The following is a 16,670-nucleotide window of genomic DNA, read 5'->3' on the forward strand; positions in this document are numbered from 1 at the left end:
GGACTGGTCCGGCAGGCACAAGAACCCTGTGGGCGTCCCAGCGGGGGCGTCACACCCGAGGGTGTAGCTGGGTTACAGACTTTGCCACTTATTAGCTGTGTGACTTTGAGCAAGATCACCCCACCTCTCTCTATATATCTTCATCTGTAAAATGACACAGTGACAATCTCGTGTCATCAGAAGGCTTAGTTTATCTCTGATCCTCTGTGTCGAGTCTTGTCAGTGCTTCCCTGCAAGGTTCTGCATTGGCTGCTCTTACCCTCAGATGGGAGGGCGCAGAGGGACATTGTAGCACCTGACGGCAGGAAGGGGTTGCTTTAAAAACAGACATGTAGCCGCCTGCAGCTGCAGGCCTGCAGGCAGTTTGATTGATGGTCCTGGAGAGGACTTTGGAGGCCTTAGCATCGTTTTAAGACTTGTTTTCCCTTGGGGGCAGCATTTGCCTTTGCAGATTAATGTTGAAGATTTGGGCTTCTTGCAAAGCTGTCTTCAGAGATGGTTATATACGTAACATATCGTATAAAATAAAACGCTTTTATTTAATGTGTGGGACTTTGCAGCTGTTGGGAATAGCTCTGTTGGCCTGGTCTCCACGGAGGACACTAGGCTTCAGCAGAGCGTGCGGGAGGGCAGGCAGCTCTCCATGCTGCTGCGGGGTTTTCTCCCCAGCACGGCACTCTGCTGAGTTGACTCTTCTCTGAGTTTGGTTGCCAGATGAGCAGACAGCAAATTAATGAGTTCTGGTGGGATTGTGTAATGACAGGAAGTAAGAGGGTCCCGTAGTTTTTCTGGACTAGAACATGCTTTTGGTTCCTGATCCAGTGTGTTCCATTACAGAATTGATGAGTTGTGTCTATCCTGGGACTTGTCGACTGAAAGAAATGTGTAGCCTGAAAGTTTAGAGTTATGCTTTATTTGGCGGGAGGACTCAAGCCAGGATGACAGCCTCTGAGATCGCTCTGAGGGACTGCTCCCAAGAGGTTGGGCAGGAGCTAGGATATATAGGAACTTTACAACAAAGACCAGGTAGTTGGAACAATAAAACATTGTTTGTTATCTAAAGAAAGCCAGGTATGTCAAGTTAAAGAGTTTAGTGATTTTCTATGTATAATTTGGGCTCACTGGATTCATTCTTTAGACAAGTACCTAGCTATCTAGGGCAAGTATCCTGTCTTTTCTTATTCTCATTCTGTTCACAGAGCACTGTTGTTAGTGGCTGTAGAGGCTGGTCTTCAGGCCTGTACTCGCTGGGGGATGGTGGCAGCCGCTGATGACTTGGTTTCAGCATTATTTGTTTATTGACATGGTTGCAGTATTTTCATTCACATTGTAGTATTTTCATTCACAGACTGATTGTGGATAATCTGGAAACTTGGAAAGGAACCGAGATAGAATTACTGCAGGTACCTTCTACTTTAATATTCCGTGTGCAAACATAAACACGGATGAAGCATACATTTGAATTTGGTGATGTAGGGAAGGGTTTCTGCACATTACAGGAGAAGGCAAGGCAGAATTCCTGTACTTTGTTGGCAGGGATTTGGGTCCACCTGTCTTTTCTGTAGCGGTTTCTGGGAGCAGTTTATGGTAACTAACAAACATTGACAAACGGTGGCACACATTGCATTTAAGAGCTGGCCTGTGCAAACTTGTGTATTGGACAGGTGGATTGGAGAGAGATGTAGCCCTGGCCTGGGCTCAGATACAAGTTTAAATCGCCATTTCCTCACCAAAGAGCCTTGGACTAGAGTGTAACCTCCCTTAACCTGTTGGTGAATCTGTGAAATGTGCATTATAATATTCGTTTCTTCCTGGGTTTGTTGTAAGTTGTAAACAGTATTATAACACTCATGAAACATTTAACAAACAGGCACTTAGCAGTGTTCACTGTGTCTGTCCGCCCCGCTTAGCGTGTGTCACAGCCGTAAAGGTAGCATGTGCCTGTTGAGGATGCACTGGAAGCCCCTTGAATAGGTTGTGAATTTGGTGATTTCCTTTAATCCTTGAAACTCTATATGCCATGGGCAGTTATTTTCATGGACAGATGAGGAATCTCAGGGTAAAGAGACTGTGTAATTTGCCCAAAGTCAGACCATAATTTTGGGTGCTGGGGCCTCGGTTCAACATGGGCCCCTGGGCCTTCTGCCCTCTCCGTTCAGCCCCAGAGCCAGACGTGGGGTCGCCTGTCTCCCAGCCCAGAATATCCAGTAGGCAGCAACACAAACTTGGACCTGTGCTGCTTAAGCAAAACTCCGGAGGGGAGGCAGGTACTAAGGGGATAAATGTAAAAACAGACGACTGCAAATTGTGATAAGCTCTGAGAAGGAAAGGAACACGCCTCGCCACGCAGAGCTGGGAGCTTTCCCCTCGGGGCTGCTCTGGGGGCGTTCATCTCAGCTAAACAAACTCCGGTCCTGCACCAACGCAGGAAGGCTGGGCGCGTGTGACCAGGTTGACTTGGCCTCGTTGATCATACTCATTCCCCATTCAGCGGCAGCTCTTACGGGCACTTACCTAGTAAACAGATTTTGGCCATAATCATAACGCACTTTGCTTGGTAGTTTTATTGGCCTCACATTTGAGATGAGGTAATTGAAGCTGGGGAGTTTGTTGCATGCCCGTGATTACTTTGGAAATACCCCCACTGGTCTTTCAACCTAGACTGGTGTGGCTGTTATATCCCAGCCCTGTGAATGATATCGTGTAGCTTCTACCAAGTGGTGCAAATGACTGACATTGATTTTTCTTAATTCGTAGGAAATGGTATGTGACAATAAGAGAAAAAGGTAGTCAGAAATTGTTTGGAAAACTAGAACAAAATCCAATTCTTCCCCAGCTGGGGAAGCGTACCCAGTGTCACTCACCCCACTCACTGCCTGGTATCTTCTCCCTGCCGACTCCGTGTTCAGAAGCCACTCTAAGCCTTTGAAGAACATTTTGCCTCATGACACTGTTGACTAGGACCTGCGGCCTCTCTGTCCCTGGTTAACTCTCTCTTCAAAGCCATTTAAATTTTATGCAGGCTCCTCAGCTCAGATGTAAGAATAGCCTCTTTAAACTTCTTGATGCAGCTCCTTAGTGAAGATATTTCGAAGGAAATCTAGCCAAAACCTGGGAGGTATGCACACAGTGACTGCAACCTCAGCACTTTGTGAAGTTCAGAATCAGAGGGTTGGGAGACTCAGGAAAGGCTTTTTAAGGTAGAAAGGGGAAAGTGAAAGGACGCAGGCTGTGTGAGACTGAAGCATCTCGGTCCCAGCTAGCAAGGCAGCTGCGTTCAGGATGGTATGTGAGGAGTACAGAGTTCTCACAAAGAAAGAAGTGGTGGGATGGGAGGGAGGACAGATAGATTCTTTACTAGGGAAGGAAAAATTGCGCTGAAAACTTCCTGGTTGAATAAGAGGACTGTGACATGATGTGCTTGTATTTTGGAGAGAAGGGTTTTGTGGGGACAGGCCTAGGAGAACGCTGTCTGGCTAGGGGGTCAGCACAACAGGGAACCACAGACAACATGGCCGACCTCAGGGCCCCTGCTGGGGGAGGGGCTGCCCGCCATTTTGAGCCCTGGGGGCTGCTTCTGTCCCTTAGCTGGGGCCTCAGAACTCCCTTCATATCCCAGTCCTGTTGATACAAGGAAACAGATGTGGGGCATGAGAAGGGCTGTGTCCCAGGCTTTGGTTGAGCCCCTGGAATGTGCCCCACCAGACGTGGGTCCTTGGCTTCATGCAGGAAAGATTTCAAGAGCAAGCCACTGTTGAGTAATGGTAGATGTATTCACAGAGACACATTGAAAGGCAAGAGAAAGGCTACGAGTTGTGGGGTTCGGGTGCTCAGATTAAAAGTAGGTACACACTCCACAGACAGAGTGTGGGCCTTCTCGGAAGAGGGAGAGAGAGTGGTGACCGCGAGGTGGCGCAGTGTTGCTCGTTTTCTTGGGCTTGGTTGTTTCATATGCTAATAAGTAGACTGAGCAGCCTAAGGGTAAGGGGCTGGGATTCCCTGGGAGTTCGCCATTTCCCACCCTGTGACCTTTTGTGGCTAGCCTTGGGATGGCCATGGTGCCTTGGGGCATGATATTCACCATGTTACTATTACAATGGGTGTATAATGAAGCTCAAGCTCTGCTAGAAGATATATCTCTTCATCTTGAGCCTCAAGGCCTATTGGGGATTGAATCCTTCACCATTTTGATGTTAATTGTTTTGGCCTTCCTTGAATGGCTGTGCTCTGCCCCCTTCCATCCTGTCTCACTGTGATGACACAGAGAGAGCAAAGGCCGGGCCCTACCCGTGATCCTGCATTTAACAGGGGGAGGGGTGGTTTGGGCTGAGGATGACTCTGAGTGTGAGAAGGATGTTTCAGATTTTCCCACGTGGGACATGGGGACGTGCCAGCAGCCACTGCAGATTGATCTCACGGGCATTATCGCTTGTGTCACTCATCTTTTCTATTTTACTTTTTTTTTCAAGTATTTAATCTAAATTTAATATCAGGTTTTTTTAGGAAACAAATTTCTCTTTTTCTTTTCTTTGGGGCTCTTTAGGGGATAGGTAATTAGGTGTATTTATCTGTTCGTGGAGGCCCTGGCACTTGAACCCAGGACACCGTGCACGCTAAGCTCACGCTCTACCACTGAGCTCTACCACCCATCACATCATCTTTTACTTTTTGCTTTAGCTGCCAAGAATCTTACAGCTGAATTTCTAGTCTGCCTTTAACACTTACCCTAACTTCATGGCATTCATTTTTATGACTTTACCTTCCCCTGGTTTCATTTAAGTATTCAATCTCCATTTTGTCTTCACTCTCACTTTTGTCTTTTTGTTGTTATGGTTGTTAAGCTGTGTTTAAATAAATTGTTTAATTTCTCTTTTAGGAGGAGGATGAAAGTAAATAAATATGTAAACAAACTTATCACACTTCAATATTTTATACTTTCTAAGCTGTTTAGTAGTTACTTAAAAACCGAATTGAATACTAAAGTGATAAAATTTTTAAATTATTTTTTAATTTTTTATAAAGGTATAGCTGATTTACAATATGATATAAGTTTCAGGTGTACAATAGTTGCACAATTTTTATTTTTATGTCCATTTATAGTTATTGTAAAACATTGGCTATATTCCCTGTGTTGTAAGATCCATCCCTGTAGCGTGTTTATGTTAGATGGAGCAGTTTGTATAAGAAAGCTGGGTAACGCAGAGTCTGGGGAGTGGCTCTTTCTAACCCATGTTCATGGTCACCCTTCCTGTCAGAGCCCAGGCCGTCACTCCTCTCTGAAGGGGAGCGAGTGGAGGCAGCCCTCATCAGCGCTGGCACCACCCTCTGAGTGGCAGTGACAACAGTGACTCTCTGTGGACATGCAAATTGTTGTTCCAGGATCTTTACATGCATTCCTGCATTTAATAATTAAAGCCCTCCTGTGAGGAATCATTTTATGTTTTTAATGAATAATACATTTTATTTTGATTTTGATAGACTTCAAACCTCCAGAAAATGTACTGGAATAGTACAATAAACGCTTAGAGCATTTCACCTAAAAGGGCACTATTTGCCCTATTGTGTGTGGCTTATTTTAGTATAAACTTTCAAGGTCCATCCATGTTGTAGCCTCAATCAGTAATTTATTCTTTTGATTTGATAATATCTTTTTTCTTTTCTTCGTTTTTGTCTATTTAAAAATATTTTCATTGAATTCTAGTCAGTTTATAATGTTGCATCAGTTTCTTGTGTACAGCACAACACTTCATTTATATAGAAACATATCTGTATTCATTTTCATATTCTTTTTCAACATAAGTTACTATAAGATACTAAATATATTCTCCTGTGCTATACAGTATAAACTTGCTGTTTACTCTATACATACTATCTGCAAATCTTGAACTCCCAATTTATTCCTTCCCACACCCTCTCCCCTCTGGTAACCATAGTTTGGTTTCGATGTCTCTGTGTCTGTTTCTGTTCTGTAGATAAGTTTATCTTTTGGTTTGGTTGTTTTTTCATTTTTTGTTTTTTTTTTTAGATTCCACATGTGAGCGATCTCATATGGTATTTTTCTCTCTCTTTCTGGGTTACTTCACTTAGAATGACATTCTCCAGGTCCATTCATGTTGCTAAAAATGGCATTATTTTATTACTTTTTTTTTTGGTGAATAGTAGTCTATTGTACAAATATACTACAACCTCTTTATCCAGTCATCTGTCAGTGGACATTTAGGTTGTTTCCATGTCTTGCTATTGTAAATAGTGCTGCTGTGAACATTGGGGTGTAGGTGTCTTTTTGAATTAGGGTTACTTGTGGATATGTGCCTAGGGGTGGGATTTCTGGGTCATATGGGAGGTTAATTTTTTGTCTTTTGAGGAACCTCTATACTGTTTTCCACAATGGCTCCACCAAACTGCATTCCCACCACAGTGTAGGAGGGTTCCCTATTCTCCACAGACTCTCCAGCATTTATTGTTTGTGAACTTCTGAATGATGGCTATTCGGATTGGCGAGATGTGATATTTGATTGCAGTTTTGATTTGCATTTCTCTGATAATGATATTGAGCATTTTTTCATGTGCCTATCGGCCATTTGTATGTCTTCATTGGAGAAAAGTCTCTTTAGGTCTTCTGCCCATTTTTGGATTGAGTTGTTTGTTTTTCTTTCTTATTAAGTGTAAAAGCTGTTTACATATTCTGGGAATTAAGCCCTTGTCAGTCTCATTTATTGCAAATATTTTCTCTCATTCCATAGGTTGTCTTTTTGTTTTGCTTACTGTTTCCTTTGCTGTGAAAAAGCTTGTAAGTTTAATTAGATCCCACTTGTATATTTTTGCTTGTATTTCTATTGCTTGAGTAGACTGCTCTAGGAGAACATTGCTGAGATGTATGCCAGATGTTTTCCCTATGTTTTCTTCTAAGAGGTTTATAGTGTCTTGTCTACATGTTTAAGTCTTTAAGCCATTTTGAATTTATTTTTGTGTATGCTGTGAGGGAGTAGTCTAACTTCATTGATTTACATGCAGCTGTCCAGTTTTCCCTACACCATTTTCTGAAGAGGCTGTCTTTATTCCATTGTATGTTCTCACCTCCTTTGTCAAAGATTCAATGACCAAAAGTTTGTGGGACTATTCTTGGTAATTTTGTTTATCCGTTCATTGATGGATGGATATTGTTTGTAACATTTGGCTACTCTGAATGATACTGCCATGAATATTGATGTGCAAGATTTTGTGAGAATATGTTTTCATTCTTTTGGCTGTACAGTTGGCCCGCTATATCTGTAGTTTCCACTTCATGGATCCAGATGGCTGATTGTAAAGGGACTCAAACATCCTTGGATAATGGAATCCAGGATGGGGGGTTCCTGAAACCAACCCCTCGAGGATACTAAGGGATGACTCTACATGTAGGAGTGAAATTGCTGAGCCATATAACTCTAACCTTTTGAGGAAACAACAGACTTCTCCAAAGAAGCTGCACCATTGTCCCTTTCCACTGGCCGCATATGAGGTATCTCTGCCTCCTGAACAACACTTGTTATTGTGCATGTTTTGATTATAACCATCCTGGTGGTTGTAAAATAAGATCTCATTTTCATTTTGATTTCACTACTGATGCTGAGCTTCTTTTCATATGCTTATTGGCCATTTGTGTATTTTTTTAAATCCTTGGAAATTTTAAAAATTGTGTCGATTTTCTTTGTATTGTTCAGGTGTAAGCATTTGTTATATATCCTGAATAATAGTCTCTTATTAGATACATGCTTTGTAAAATTTTTCTCCTATTCTGCAGATTGTGCTTTCACTTTAGTTCTTTTAAACATTAAAACAATTTCTTTACAGGTGAGGTAATTAGATGTATTGTTTTATTTTATTTTTCTTGCTAAGCACGCCCTCTATCAGTTGAGATACCCCCTTCCCCTGTCATTTCACTTTCTTGATGATGTCCTCTGTAACAAAAAGGTTTTAATTTTGATGAAGTCCAGTTTATCTGCTTTTTTCTTCTATCACTTGTGCTCTTCGTATTGTATCTAGGAAACCAAAGCCTATCCTAAGACCTCAAAGATTTATACTGTGTCTTCTTTTAGAAAGTTTATAGGTTTAGTTTTTACGTTTCTGTCTCTGATACATTTTGAATTAATTTTTATTTGTTATATAAAATATGGGTGTCCAGATTCCAGATTCATTCTTTTGCCTGCAGATACCCAGCTTTCCCTGCACCATTTGTTGAATAGACTATTCTTTCCATGGAGTGTTGTTGGCACCCTTGTGGAAAACTGACTGTAAATGTAAGTTTTTTCCCCCTGGGATTTTATTGTGTCTCATAGATTTATTTATCCAAACTTATGCCAGTACCATACTGACTTAGTACTATAGCTTTTTAGTACACTTTAAAGTGAGTCATCCCACTTTGCTCTGCTTCTTCAAGATTGCTTTGGCTGTCCTGGGCCCCTTGCACTTCCATATGAATTTTGGGATAAGTTTTTCAATTTTTGCAAAGAAGTCAGCTGGAATTTTGATGGGATTCCACTGAATTTGTAAATCAATTTGGGGAGTCTTAACTTTTTTAACAATATTGACTACCATTCCATCAACATGAGATGTCTTCCATATATGTAGATCTTTTAAAATGTTTTGGTGATACTTCAAAATATTCAATGTACAAATCTTGTAAATTTTTGTTAAATGTATCTCTCATTTAATTTTTAATGCTGTTGTAAGTGGAAAGTCTGAGCTTCTTGAGGTAGGACTATATATCAATTTGTTTATTTCTAGGATTTCTACGCAGCAACTACCCTAGGTTTATATTTGCAACATAAATATATCCACAACTCTTCCCACCCCCATGTTATAAGAAACCAAGACCCAGGTTAAGCTACCTGAACACCTATGTGGAAGTGAGAAATGAGACCCTTGGGTGGGGCTTTGTGAAGATGATACTGAGAGCTTATTTAGGATGGCTTCATCTTAATTTCTTTTAAACAACACTTTCGGTGTAGTCAGATATATTAAGAACATGCCCTTTTGATGTGCAGAGGAGCTAAGACTATTATCAAATAATTTCTAGAGAGAGTGTTGTACTTGAAATCTAATTTGCATCAATCTTTGAAGATTTATGTTTCAGGAGCTTTGACTAAAGAACACCTGTCTTTATTCATTAGTGACAATTAAATGCTCAAGCAACATGTAATAGTCTGAGAAACTGCCCCCGCCCCGTAGTGCTGGGTGGCTGCAGCTGTAACCGGAGTCAGCGCTTACCTTTCCCAGTGTGCTTGTGCTGATCCGCTCAAAGCGGTTCGTCCAACAGTGTGTCTGTAGTCTGTTGGACATAGCCATAAAACATTGAGTTAAGGTTGCTGGAATGCATTATATTCTTATTAATAATAAGTAAGCACATATTGAGTACTTACTGTATGTTGGGAATTGTCCCTCAGCCTCACATGAATATTATTTCTCTTAAAACCTCACATATTTTCTTGTTATTCTCACTTTACAGATAAGGAGACTGAGAATTAAGTCTTCTCTCTTTGGGTGGAGCTCATTATCAATGACGGGAAGTTGTAAGGAAAAAGATATTGATTCATCCTGAGAAAACATTTTTCTGAGAGTCAGCAGTGAAGAATGTGGACACTGAAGAAGGTGATCATTGTTCGATTGAGACGAGCCCCTGGTTGTACGGAGTCAGCATCCCTGTCCTGGACACAGCCAGTGTAGAGCTGCGTGGTGGGTGAGGCGGCGATGCCGCGCAGGGAACGCAGATGCCGGGCCATTGGGCTGTGCTCAGGCCCGGTGGGGCTTTCTCCTAAGGGCAGTGGACAGTCATTGACAGATTTTAAGTAGGGGATTGGGGTGCTCTCGTAGATCACTTTTGTCTTGTAGAATGCTTAGAAACATTTAGAAGGCTCAGCTGGAGGTGATGTGATGAGTCAGATTAGGGTGGCTGCCAGGTGTAGGAGTGTAGAATTTTCAAGTGGTTTTCAGTCCCAGTTTTGTGGCTCAGTAGCCGTGTCACTTTGGATGATGCACTCAAGGAAGAGAAACAATTTATCTAATCAATAAATGCAGTGATGTACCGACCTCCCAGGACTGCTGTGGAGATCCAGTGAGATAACGTGTGCACAGTATGCAGCATGGTACCCAGCACAGGGTCAGTGCTGAGTGAGTGCCAGTGAGTATCTGGTAGGACAGGTGTGGCTGGTGGGACTCGGTGACTGAGGAAATCTGGGCCCTGAAGGAGGGGTCCAGTCACATCTGTGAGTGATGGGCCTGAGCTCGGAGAGGCAGAGAGACCTTGCCCCCCGACCAGGGGCCCTGGGCAGGACGGCTATGGGAGGAGCACTGTGAAGTCAGCTCTTTTCAGGTGGAGTTGGAGTTGCTCTTGAGACATCTAAGTGCAGTGTCACGAGCTCACAGAGGAGGTCTGGGCCCGGGCTGTGAATTTTCATATAATCCCAATCCCTGAGGATGCCGAGGTATTGATCGCTGAACGTGAAGTTTTCTTTACAGGACAAGTGAATAGTAATATCATCTCTGTCATCAAAGCTCACGTCTCTTTATTCATCACCCACTTTGCTAGTTGGGTACTTACAGAGCTCACTTCACCGACCTCCCATGGGCTCAGGCTCCACAGTAAAGAGCTGGTGAGCCTCCCTCCTTTCCAGAAGACGACACATTTTGCTGGTAGCCTTCTGTACCTCGCCAGACTTAGAATTTTAGTTTGTTGAATTAATTCTATTTTCTATTAGCCATCTCCTGACAAGAGAGACCTTTTACCCCATGGTCATATTTCAAATAGCTGTTACTGAGAATTGCTGATCTGATCCATAGAGTAAGTATTATATTAACCTTGTAGAGTACTTATCATTTTTCTGTCTTTGCCCTTTACTTTTGTATGCCCTTTCTCTATCCTATTTGGGGCCTTAATTTTTTTAATTAAAAGATGTCTGTTTGCAGTTAAGAAAACAAAAGAAAAAATACACATGATAGCTAAACATAGAAAATATCTAGTGTGTTTACTGTCTCGGCAATGGAGGGTTGTAGAAACTTGTGAAAACCTTCATTACACAAGTTTCTTAAAATGCGGATTAAGAAATAAAACCTTCCTTCCTCATCTTTCAAGCTGCACAGCTAATTGTCAAGAAACTGAGGGGAAATCCTCAGAAGCCAAGACAAACCAGAAAGCAGGGATTCTGGGTGATACATGAGCCTTAGAAGCCCTGGGGTGCCTGTTGGCTCCTGTACTGAGTTTCAGTTGCCTTGACAGTAGGGCAGGAATTGAGCCCGAAGCCTCTCACACTGGGAGTTGGATGACTGATCATATTTAAGGCCATGCCCATTCCGAGAAGCATGGTTTACTTAAGGGTGAACTAGGAAAAAAAATTCCTCAAGGCAAGACAGTAAGGAAAGTCAATTTTGTTGGAAGAGGGGAAAAATTACAAATCCAAAGTAAGGATATAGTTTAAAGCTCTTCTGGCATGAGAGTGACCACAAACTCCTGGCAGAGAAGCCCAGCTACTCCTGGAATGAGAAGCTGTGGTTTGAATGAATCAGTGAGCAGCCATTCCGGAAAAGGCCTCCAGAGTCTTGTGGATCTAGATACTGGACGGCAAACACCTCTCTTCCAAGGCCTCATTCAAATAACTGGAAAAGTTTTAAAGGAAAGAAGCCATAATCATAGTTCTATTTATTAACATTACTATATGCTAGGAATTCAGAGGTGACTATGGAGTTAACTCCTCATTTATGGACCTTACTTTCTCTTTGGGGAGAAAAACTGACATAGTTGGGGAGCTTGGTAGAGGGAGGTGTTAGTCTGTTGCAATTAGCCAGGAGAGGAGATTAAGAAAGCAGTGAAGGGTGGGTGAACTTTTTAGCTGAGGACAGACAGTCTTGTTCAGTTGGCTTTTAATTTCAAGCTCAATGAGCTGTCACTGGAGGGAATAGATTTTACGGAGGATGGACTTAGCTCAGGCCTCTTTAGAATGGACACGTGAAACTGGAGAAAGACAGTCAAATCTGTGCAGACATTAAAGTTCACTTGAACATGCTCCATCCCTGAGCCAAAGATAGGACAAATATGCAGCACTTCTTAAGGACAGAGGAGTGGTTTCTAAGATTCTCCAAGAATGAATCCCAGGGAACCGGGATGGCCAGTTGTCAAACTGTGACTTTGCTCTTTGGACGGTGTACCCACCAAGGTTATTGGAATTTTATAGGTTTCCATTTCTCTTTAATACACGTCAGGTGATTAGGACGTAAGCACAAGTATTTGACACCTTGTCGAGGCGACTTTGGTTACCTGCCTAGAAGCACGGGCACTGCTATGGCTGCGTCATACATCTTGCAGCCCATCCCGTTCCCCGGCTCAGTGATCACGGCAGAGTGGTCCCTTGTTGACCTGTCCGTCTCCTTTGTGACATCATAACCCATGAAAAGACCGGAGCGTATTAACGTGGTTTTCTTAAAGTCAAAGGAACAGATCAAATATGGAGTCAGATTTGTTCTTTCCTACTTCAGTAGTGCCATGAAGAAGGCAGTTTGGGCAGCTTTTTGTAGGGCCCTAGAGGCTTTCTCTCTCAGCCTCTGGGCACCTTTATTGAAAACCCTTCATAGCTGTCTGGAGTGCTGTAAAACCACTCCGCCTGTTTTGCCCTGAAGATGTGTTCAGTTTATAACTCATCTCTACTCCTTGGAAAACAACTCAATAAAAACTGAGTTGGTTTCCCACCAGCCATGGGCAGGGGTGGGGGATACCTTGTTATTATTTCATAAAATAACAATAATAATAATAATAGTAATAATAATAATAAATAATAATAATAAAAGAAGTCTTAAAACAGCACTGGGCACATTGGAGAGAGTCAATAAATGCTTCCTGGCTTAAGTCAAAAGTGATGACTCAGTAATTCCATGGCTGCTGTATTTGCTGAGCTAATTACTCCTTTGCTCCATTACACATTTTTTTTTAACTGAAAAAGAAATACATGCAAATGGTTAAAAAAAATTCAAACAGAGCACAAAACTACACAAGTGAAAGAAGTTTACCCTCATCCTCTGTTCTTCCAGCCCTCCCTGGAGATGCCACTGTTTACTATCCTTTGGATGCTTTTCCAGATATGGTATGCACATTCCCAAATATGTATGTAAATTCCTTTAAAGTTTTAGTTATTTTTAACTTAAAGGGATTTAAATCCTCAAGTGGCTTCTGCCCGGGTAATAGAACATAACAAATCTGACTGCATATTAGATCTTTTCATTTGACTTTAACCCTATGCTCTGTCTCCTAGGCTTCATCTTGCTTGTAAAACAATGTTGCTTAGAGCCTGAAATATACAGGAGATCCTATTCTGAAGGCTCTGACCTTTAAGGATATTTAACAATTTTTCATTCATAAAAAGATAACAAATTACAGAACAGAAAATAACGTTTGTTTTGTTGGAGATTTACAGAGATTTGACCCAGGCAGATAGCTGCAAGAACAAAGGATTCTAACAACAAGGAATTCCTACACCAGGAAAATTGCAACAACCAAGCACGTAGGAAAGGAGCCTGAATTCTGACTTGGGGAGATGGTTTTCCAGGACATTAGTTTGCTATCTAGGTCTACAGAGACTTGCTATTCCTTGCCCCAACACCTGGTCTCCCAACTTATTGGCCTGTCCTGCACTGAGGAGAATGAATTTGGACTCGGTAACACTCCTATCTACCTAGCAAGCTGGGCACTGGAACTGAGTGTTATGGAAACAACATGCCAGCCAAGAAACAAGCACCACTGGGAGGGTTGGAGTACTCAGATTTATAATTCCGGGGGGCTCAGAGGGGTTCTGCTCCGAAGTTCTGAGCAACTCCAAGACATGCACATGAGGTTTTAAAGGGTTAATTACAAGTAAGGGGTATTAGCCAATAAGGCTCAAACAACAAAAAGCAAGGAATCAGTACACTGGAGCTTATCAACTTGTAATAGATCACGTTACTGACACCTGTTGAGGTTGGATTTACGAGTTAGCTTGTTAGCCCATTAAACTGACACTAAACTTCAGGTTTACGAGTTAGCCCAGCAGAATTTAGATCAGTAAACCGACACTTATCACACTTAGATTTGTGACTTAGCTTGTTAGCCCAGCTGGGCTTTTCCTTTACATGAGGATAGCTCTCCCACACCCAGGGAACTACTGTGAGCCCTTGATGGTTCCACTAGGGTGGGGTGTGGTTTACCCAGGAGGGATGGGGACTGTGCACCAACACTCAGGCAGTCTGCTCTGTCTGGGGCTCTGATCTTGTACCACCCCGCTCCCCGCCAGCCCAACACCTGGGAGAGTGGAACTAAGGCAGAGATCATGCCTGCCTGTTTCCCAGCGTGTAAAAGGGGAATAGGTACTCTTCCCAAGGTAGTTCTGAGCGACAACACCTGCGGGTGCTTGGTTCCCTGAGCAACAGAAAACCCAGCTCCGCGTGGGGGCAACGGGTGTGATACCCATAGGGGTTCTGCAGAAGCATCGGATGGAGGGCTGGATCCGAGAGGTAAAACATGAGCTGCGGGCCTTGAAGGGTAACAGAATGTTACAGAGGCAGGACTGCCTCCTCCTTCGGGGTGCCCCCAGAGGTAAAGCTTTTTCTCTCCATCTCCGCTACGACCCTACCCTCTCCAGATCCATCCCTTTTCTGTGCTCTTCCTGTCCATCTGTCTCCCTCCACTTTTCCCCTCCTCTCCTCCCTCTCCCATCTTCTCCCTCCCTCGCTGCCCCACCTTCTCTCGCAGAACCCAGAGTGGATCGCTGGCCCTCCTGCGCATGGGCAGTCGGTGCCAGCTGGACCGCGGGTTGGAAGCTCCAGCTCCGATCCGGGGATCGGCCCCAAAGGCTTCTCAGCTCTGTCGACCGGTAGGCCTTTAGCTCCTGCCCGGTGCCGGGGCCTCTGGCTCTGGAAGTGCAAGGTGGGGGGCTCCAGGGAAAGGGGTCAGGCGGCTGCGGGAGTGCGGTCGGCATGTCACAGCCCCCCAGGGCGCCAGTCAGCCTGTGTTCAGCTGAATTGCTCTGGCCAGACCCCTCTGCCCGCGCCACCTACACCGGCGCCCCGGCCACAACTGTCCATGGCCAGGTGTGCAACTGCAGCCTCTCACCCAGCCGGGCTCCCCTGAGTCCGTGGCTGGCGTCCCCTTCACCTCTACCGCCCGCGAGTCCTCTCCTCCCGGGCTGCCTCCCCTCGGCCGCCGGCCCGTCCCCGCCCCTGGGCGGGCTGTGTCCCGGGTGGGCGGGGTCTGCTGACCAGAACGGGGGCAGGCGGCTGGGGCTGAGGCTGGCCTCCGAGCGGGGCTGCAGCCCGCGTTTCCACCAACCCCCCCCCCCCGCTTTCACTGCCCCGCGACACCGGGGCTGCCCTGCTCTTCCTTTCCTGCTCCCTGAGGACAAGCTCAGCGGCGTGGGCGCTGCTCCCTGGGCTGAGAGCCTCCGGCTTTAAAGCCCAGCTTCTGGTGGAGTCGGAAAAGTGGATCCTCACTGCTGAGCGAGCTTCTGTCTCCTCTCTCAGTGTTTCTGCCCCAGGTAAGTACCTTGAACACTTTCAGGTGTTATGATGGCGGTGCTTGTTGATGTCACGTGTTTTTATAGTGCCAGGGATTACAGTGTTGAAAGCAGGGCTTTCTTCAATTAAAAATGAGCTGAAGGCATGAGGCTGTGACATGCTCCTTCCTTCCCACTCCCAGGGTGAAACGTGTAACTGTCGATTTTAAAAAGATAGTTACAGTCCCTAACTAGCCCAGCCCAGCTAGGGTGCATTAACAGGACAGCACCAGCAGAGGCGTTGGAGACCCAGGGACATTGCAGTCCTAAAGAGCTCCTGGCACAGTTTGGTTTATTTTGGATTTTTGTTTTTCTTAAATTGTGGGGCAGACTAGTAGTATAGAGGGAAAAATAATTGTCAAGAAATATTTTTTCTTATAACAGCTTTATTGTGATATTGTTCACACACCATGAAGTCCATCCATTTAAATGTTACAATTCAGCAACTTTTAGCATATTCACAGTGGTGCAACAATTATTATTCCAGAACGTTTTCATCACATCAGAAAGACCAGTGGAAATGAGTGACATACCCACCCCACCCCAGTGGTGTTTCTAAAGAACTTTCTTGCCTATTCCTGACCATAAATTAACTTCTTACATTCCAAGAAATATCTGGTAGGAATTCTAATAAGAATTGCAATGAATCTGTGCATTAAAACAGGAAGAATTAATGTCTTTATGGCATAAATTTCTTCTAACCATGAATATATCTGGAACCGTATCTTTTCATCTCTCCCGAGCCTGGCCCATGGGAAGTCCTCACTAATTGTTGGGCTTGTGAATGATGAGATTCTATACATCGTTAGTTGCTACTGTAGCCTTTCACAGAACAGAAAAGTAACCTCAGTGAAGCCAAGTGACTCTCTGATGGTCAGAAAGAGTGACAGCCAGTGCTGGAGTGATCCAGTGGACTTGGTGCTTGCAGCCAGGATTCTCCAGCCCCTACAGCTAAGGGGATTACAGTATTCTTTTTTTTTCTTAATGGCGTTGCTTTTATATTTACTTATTTTTTTAATTTATTTTTTATTGAAGTGTAGTCAATTTACAATGTTAGTTTCAGGTGTACAGCAGAGATTCAGTTATAAACATATGCATATGTATCTACATATGTTTTAGATT

At 43.8% G+C, this 16,670-nt stretch overlaps 1 long non-coding RNA gene across 14 annotated transcripts in view; it reads left to right on the plus strand.

Moving 5' to 3' along the window:
• Nucleotides 1-16,670, plus strand: part of LOC141577226 (uncharacterized) — a 110,667-nt gene that overhangs the window by 39,070 nt on the left and 54,927 nt on the right. For 11 of the 14 annotated variants that reach the window (XR_012506079.1, XR_012506080.1, XR_012506084.1 and 8 more), the window contains 3 exons: nt 7,256-7,501; nt 8,192-8,279; nt 9,488-15,530. This is a non-coding gene — a long non-coding RNA (uncharacterized LOC141577226). The remainder of the gene's footprint in view (nt 1-7,255; nt 7,502-8,191; nt 8,280-9,487; nt 15,531-16,670) is intronic. The other 3 variants (XR_012506081.1, XR_012506088.1, XR_012506087.1) reach the window with 2 other exon arrangements.

This window comes from Camelus bactrianus, chromosome 3, assembly GCF_048773025.1.
Source record: "Camelus bactrianus isolate YW-2024 breed Bactrian camel chromosome 3, ASM4877302v1, whole genome shotgun sequence".
In the NCBI taxonomy this organism is placed as follows: domain Eukaryota; kingdom Metazoa; phylum Chordata; class Mammalia; order Artiodactyla; family Camelidae; genus Camelus; species Camelus bactrianus.